The sequence below is a fragment of the Carlito syrichta genome, unplaced genomic scaffold (genome assembly GCF_000164805.1).
Source record: "Carlito syrichta isolate Samal-C Ts95f unplaced genomic scaffold, Tarsius_syrichta-2.0.1 Scaffold315099, whole genome shotgun sequence".
In the NCBI taxonomy this organism is placed as follows: Eukaryota; Metazoa; Chordata; class Mammalia; order Primates; family Tarsiidae; genus Carlito; species Carlito syrichta.
The window spans coordinates 882,212-889,383 of NW_007259195.1; the positions used below are offsets into that span (position 1 = coordinate 882,212).

General features: G+C 34.1%; 1 pseudogene; it reads right to left on the reverse strand.

Annotated features, from left to right (window-relative positions):
* Positions 1–277: 277 nt before the first annotated feature.
* LOC103274890 lies at positions 278–490 on the reverse strand (annotated as a pseudogene).
* Between the last annotated feature and the right edge of the window lie 6,682 nt (positions 491–7,172).

Here is a 7,172-nt window from a genome sequence, read left to right on the forward strand (position 1 = left end):
CAGAGAATCAGGATAGAGCAATTTTACCTTAAAGGTCTTGATTTTAAAAATAAGACAAAGTATTTATATATTGCTTATTGATGAATAATAAAAATAAACAAAAATTAAAATAATATGACAAAAGTTGAAGTGATTTGATTCTCGGTTATTGGAATATAGGTAATTCTTTTCTTTACCACTTTTCTGATTTTGTTTTTTGACTCTCACTTCTTTGTATCTCGCTCTCTTTTTTTTTAATTTTTAAAATTTTAGTACTTTTCAAATTGGTGTGTCTGGTTCATTTCAGCTCTTCTACTGCCAGACCAGGGGACAGGGACTGCTTCAGTTTCTCTGCCTTCTCTTTATCTGTGATGACCAAGGTATAAAGGTGCCTGCTGCATCAAACTTGAAACTTCTCATTATCCTTGTTTTTCTTGATCTTGAGAGATTTAGCATCCTTACGCTGAGCTGTGAGCAGGAAGTCCTTGGTTTCCTCCATTTTCCGAGGCATGGCAACAAGGCGTGCAGGGGGAGGACATGGACCAGCACTGCCTGAGAGACACTCACACACACACAATATCTAAAAGCATCATAAAGAGAGGTAGATCAATCTTTAAAAGTAAAGGTTTTTGCATAGGTAGAGAAATAATCTGGGAGCATTAATAAGAAAATACTAATTAAAGTGAGGGACAATAAACAGGGACAGCTGGAAATAGACACAGTTTAATATCTACTCACAGTTTGATATCTAACTTGAACAGTTCTCTGGAGATTTCTGATTAAGTACAGGCAAGGCAGAGGCGATAATGGAATAAACTTGGGGATGTGAAGTTTCACACTAATATAGGCATTCCAGAGGCTACCTAGGGAAACTTATAGAAAGGAAAGTACGAGAGGAGGACTGGGCCATGGATGTGGAAGGAGAGTTAGGATTTGGGTTACAGTCAAAGAAGGCAACTCGCAAATACTTACCTTGGGCTATAATCAAAGAGGACAACTTATGAATACTTACCGAGATACGACATCTTAACAAGATAGGATATGCTATACGTTCCCAGGCCCTTGGAGACCAAGAGAGGCTTGGCCTATGTGGAAGGGGTTATATTTAGTGTGAAGTTTTTTATAAATCTAAAAGAACTAGACTAGGTGAGTAGGTAGGCAACTGGGCATGTTTCCTTCCAGACCATGTGTTATGCAGGAAACAGGAGTTGTTCTTGATGTATGGCATGAAGTAGGGAGAAAGAGGGTGCAAGTCATTTTATGAGGTGGGGAAGAATAAGCCTGGGATATATACAAGAATGGGAATGATTTTAAATGAATAAACACACAAATAAATAAATGGAACAATCTGTTGAGACGACGTTTTTCTCTGTGGGCCATCTGGTTTATATCAATTAGCACACTCTTATTTTATTTGATCTTTAACTAGGCATTCTCTCAAAGAGCTACTAATATAACCTTAATGTGAAACTGTTCCATATATACATAAAATAGATATCCTGCAGGACTTCAAAAAGGGCAAAAATCTAGTGTCTTCGTCACAAGTAGAATGCCACTTAATGTTGTAAGACTGTGTGTATATATACATACATACATATACAAATTTATATGTACACATACAATATACACATATATGTGTATTTAAGCTTACCCACACCGCCTGAATCTAATTTGTTTTGTAGGTAGAAATCAAAATAAAGCAGGCAAATAAGTGTATTCTAGCTATATGTTAAAAACATACACACTGACTTATCCCTAAAAGTTAGGAGGTTAACAGACATTAGTTCAATTTTCAAGGCGTTTTCCATAATACAATAAAATGATCCGTTCTGTTTATTTTTTGAAACTCTTTACCTAAAGTAATTAAATAACACCTAGAAAGTTTATTTTTTAATGAAATTCTTCATTAATGACTCCTCCATATCTTTTGGGGCTTGTCTCAGTTTTCATTAATTGTCCTATACAATAAGTATCAAATTTTTTTTAACTAAGTTTCCCTTTGATGGAAAGACACAATTTGAGGACTTTGAAGATCTTTTAAAGACTTTAAATATTGAAATAATTGGAAGAAGTGCTGCTGTATTTTCAAACCAGTCATTTTTCTACTTGAAGTTATGCCTTCTTCCTACATCTACTTCATCAAAGTGTAGCTACAGTTAAAACTTACTAATTTAATAGTTTGACTTTACTTTAGCATGTGTTCAGCATTATACTTGTCATCAGTCAAGTGTTTGACAAATGTTTCTTTAATAAATAGATAAATATTGTGGCTATTATATAAAATGTTGTCTTAAAGAGAGTAAATATTATTTTATTAGTTAGATGTTGACCTCATATGTTTTAACCAACTTCAGCATGCAACACATTATTATGTATACAGAGTGGGATTAATCAGATAGTTTGATTAGTTGAGTATAGCCATTATGTTTAGTAGTTGGATGATCAAACTTCAAAAAAAATTGCAATAGAATAAAATATATTAACACTACAATTCTATTTAAAATAATTTAATATCCCCTCTATGTTTTGGAAGGAAATTCAGTATCATGGAGTCTTCCAGGATAATTATTATGAGCATTGTCTTTTATTAGTATAATAAATGCATGAATTATAAGAGATCAGACTCTATTTGTAAACTGTGCTTAACACATCCAGAAAATTCTTTTTGTTTCTTCCAAAAATTCAGGCGTATTTTATTTATTTGCATTTTTCTTTTTATAAGATTTAACATATGTAAAATATGGCTTTAAATATGTGGATTATGAATTTCTGGTATTATTATATTGCATTACCCACACCTAACATTTAAATGTGGACTCCATTTAAATATTCCAAAGATTCCTTTGCTCATACCAAGAATATCTTAATATGTATGCATTATATAGTTCCTTCTAATGCACCTATCCTTAAATTATTTTATATTCTAAATTGATATTAGTGATTATGGCTGCTAAAATACTTTAACAATAGAAGTAATATGCATCTGTTGTCAGTGTACAACAGATGCAAAGTGTCAGGGTACTTTTTAGCCTATCACTCATTATTTTAATAAAGAACTTTTGGAAAACTGCAGTGTCATTAGTAGTAGTTTTAGTGCTAGAAATAGCAGTGATAGTAGTAGCAAGAGATAAAACTAAGTAATCGCCATAATAACCATAATTTATTGCACTTGATTATGTACTGAGAACTCTTTTGTGCACTTTATGTATGATACACTCAGTTTTCACAATAATTTTATGAGATTGTCATCATGACCCATATATTATAAATGCAGAAACTGAGGCTCACTGGTATTACATAATTTGCCAAACTTTGCACAAGTGAGACTGCCTAGACTGCTTCCAAGTCCTTCCTTTAATCACTAAGAAAGACAGACTTACACATTGTAAAACATGATTTTTATATTATTGTCTTTTCCCTTTTTAAAAAAAGGGTAACTGGAAAAAAAAATAGAGTAACTGAAAAACATAAAGATTCTTTAACAACATTTTCAGGGTTTAAGTGGCAAACCCAGAACTATCAGGTACTATATTACTGCCTTCTCCTACCTTTCTACATGTTTGTATGTGACATTGGCTTTTTGCTTAGCTTAGCCCCTTAGGTTATTTTGTAATGATGCATGTTTCACATACATTCCTTAGAAATGTTCATTTATGTATTTGGACATTTAAGTTAATTCGCCTAAAAAATTGAAAGTTTCTTAGATGCCAGTGGACAGATTGGAAACAGTGTTTTCTGAATGAAAGGGCTTTTGAGTATACAAATGAATGAACCAGAAAAGTGCAGCTGTGTTTAGAAAGAGGCTTTATAATAGTCCAAGGCAGAATTTATTAGGTATTCCCTTTTAATGAGTTCCATATAATATTCTCTCAGTTAATAAGTAAAAGATCATCTTTGTAGTTGACCAGCCTGCAGATTCTAACTTAGATTTACGGAAAATACTGTCGTGTGTTATTAAAGCAAGTAGATAGGATGCTGCTGTTGTGTGCCCAATTCATGTTCTAAGGAGGAGATTTCCAGTAGCTGTATGGTGTGAGCTTATAGCCGTCAAAGAGAAGCAGACAGGTATTTACTATTGTTAATGCCTTTTTCCTCCTGTTGCGTTTCCAGTGCTAACACATTAAAAGAACATCCCACGGGAACATAAACTGAGCTTAGTTTTTCAAAGGCCAAAATCCTTTGCCTCTTGATCTTGTTTACCATTTCACAAAAAGGGGTTTCTGTTATGTGTCATCAATGGGATAGGGCAAGGCAATGCTAATTGACTAATAAAATCCCTATTCAGTGAGGTAATTGCCAAAGTACCTGTAGGTTTGACTGAAATTATTGCTAAACCATGGGCGAGGGGTGATAGAGGGGGAGTGGTTCTGCCCTTCCTTTGGCCACATCACTGTCAGTGATATTAATTGAATAGCAATTGCCTCAGGCTGCAAATTGGAATTTACTGAAAATTGTTTCAAGTTATAGGATTAAGATCAGATGTGGGTTTCAGTTGAGAAGCAAACATTTGCTGAAGTACATTACCTCATCAGTTAATGAAAACTTGCTTTACCACTCATTATTTCCTCAACAGTGTTAACAGGGAAATAAAACTCAAATAGCACTTTAGAGTTTTCAAGGCAATGTTTCTGCATGTTGCAAGGAATCATTTTTTCTTACTTTTAGTAAACTTCTAGCTTCAAAATTCTATGATCTATTGTGAAGTAGAATTTAGCCACATGAAGATATTTCTTACTGATTCTTCTTTAAAACAGATTTTTTTCTTTTAGACAAATAATGTTGCTTCTTCTTACATTTCTTCTTAATAAGTACTACATTCTGATTTGTTGTTTGTTAATTTGTATATTTAGCGTATCTTTGACTGACTCTGTATCGTTTAAGAGTGGAAGTAGAATTTCATCCATCTTTACAATTTTGGGTTAACACAGACCTTTATCACATTAAGTAACCAATAAGCACTTACTAATTTACAATTTTTTGTTTAGTATTCTCTTAGAGGGTTTAAAAATAACTGTTTTGGGTGTGATATATGAGAGTTAAGAAATTTAGAGTGATATGGGAATGAAAATGTCCTTATTTTTTGGAATATAAAAATCCAACTAGAACATAATTCATAAACTTACAATTTTTTTGTTAAGAACATTATATATATATATATATATATATATGTACATACACGTAGAGTGAGGGAAAAGTGCATTAAAATATGAAATATCAGGTTTATGCATATGTATATATACACAGAGTATGACCAATCTTGGCATCCATATTTTCCATTAATATTAATACAAACATGAAAGTCTGTAAAGTATTATTATTATGGTGATGTGGTTGATGCTTTGCTATAGTTATTTTATTTTGGAATCATGGGGTATATGTGAGGATTTGTTACATGGGTATATCGTGTACAGGTGAGATTTGGGCTTCCAATGCTCTCCCCAGATACAGAGCATGATACCCCAAAAGAGGTTTTGTGTCTGTTTTTCCCCTTCCTCCCTCTTTTGGCAGTGCCCCATGTCTGCTGTTTCCATCCTTGTACCTGTGTGTGCCTAGAGTTTAGTATCCATGTATGAGTGAGAACATGTGGTATTCATTTCTTTGTTTCTGTGACAGCTCATTTAGAATGATGATCTAATGATTATGATGATTTGCATGCATGTTGCTGCAAACACCTTGATTTTTTTTATGGCTGTGTGGTATTCCATAAGTGTTTGTATACCCAATTTTCTTTATCAGCTGTCAATGGTCATCTGGTTTGGTTCCATGTTTTGGCAATAAACATACAAGTGCAGGTGTCTTTTTGGTTGAACAATTTATGTGCCATTCCATATATACCCAGTAGTGGGATTGCTAGGTCGAATGGTGACCATTTTTTAGTTATTTGAAAACTCTCCAAACTGCTTTCCATAAGGCTTTAACTAGCTTACACTTCCACCAACACTGTATGAACCTTCCCTTTACTCCACAGCCTCAACAACATCTGTTGTCATTTCCCCTGACAACTGGAACAAGACAAGGCTGCCCACTCTCACCCCTCTTGTTCAATATTGTGTTGAAAGTCCTAGCCCAGGTAATTAGACAAGAGAAGGAAATCAGGGGTATCCAAATAGAAAAAGAGGAAGTCAAGTTATCCCTCTTTGCTGATGATATGATCCTATACCTTGAAAATCCAAAAGAATCTGTCAAAAACCTGCTTGCACTGATAAAGGACTTTGGCAAAGTCTCAGAGTACAAAATAAACATGCAAAAGTCAGTTGCATTCCTATATTCCAACAACAAGCAGACAGAGACCCAAATAAAAAGCACAATCCCATTCACAATAGCCACACACACAAAAAAAAAGAAAAAGAAAGAAAAAGAAATACCTTGGCATCTTCCTAACCAGAAAAGTGAAAGACCTTTACAATGAGAATTACAAAACACTTCTCAAAGACATCCAAGAAGACACAAACAAAGGGAAAAATATTCCTTGCTCATGGATAGGAAGAATCAACATTGTTAAGATGTCCATCCTACCAAAGGCAATCTACAGATTCAACGCAATACTCATTAAGTTACCAACATCATTCTTCTCAGACCTGGAAATGACAATACAGAAATTCATATGGAAACATAAATGACCACGAATAGCCAAAACAATCCTTAGCAAGAGAAACAAAGCAAAAGGTATCACATTTCCAGACTTCAAACTCTACTATAAGGCTACAGTAATCAAAACAGCCTGGTATTGGTACAAGAACAGGCACATAGACCAATGAAACAGGATAGAGATTCTGGAAGCAAAACCTCAATTCCTCAACAAACTCATCTTTGACAAAGCCTCCAACAACAACTACTGGGGAGAGGAAAGCCTATTCAGTAAATGGTGCTGGGAAAACTGGCTGACCACCTGCAGATTATTGAAATAGGACCCCTACACAAAAATTAACTCTAAATAGATCAAAGACCTATACATAAAACCTCAAACTATAAGAAACTTAAAAAGTGCAGGAGGCACCCTTATGGAAATTGGAACTGGGAACCAATTCCTACTCAGAAACCTAAAAGCCAAAACCTTAAGAAATAAGATAGATAAGTAGAAACTCATCAAATTAATGAACTTCTGCAAAGCAAAAGAAACCATCAAGAGAGCAGGGAGATAGCCTCCCGCAGAATGGGAAAAAATATTCTCCAATTGTTTTTTTTTTTTTTTG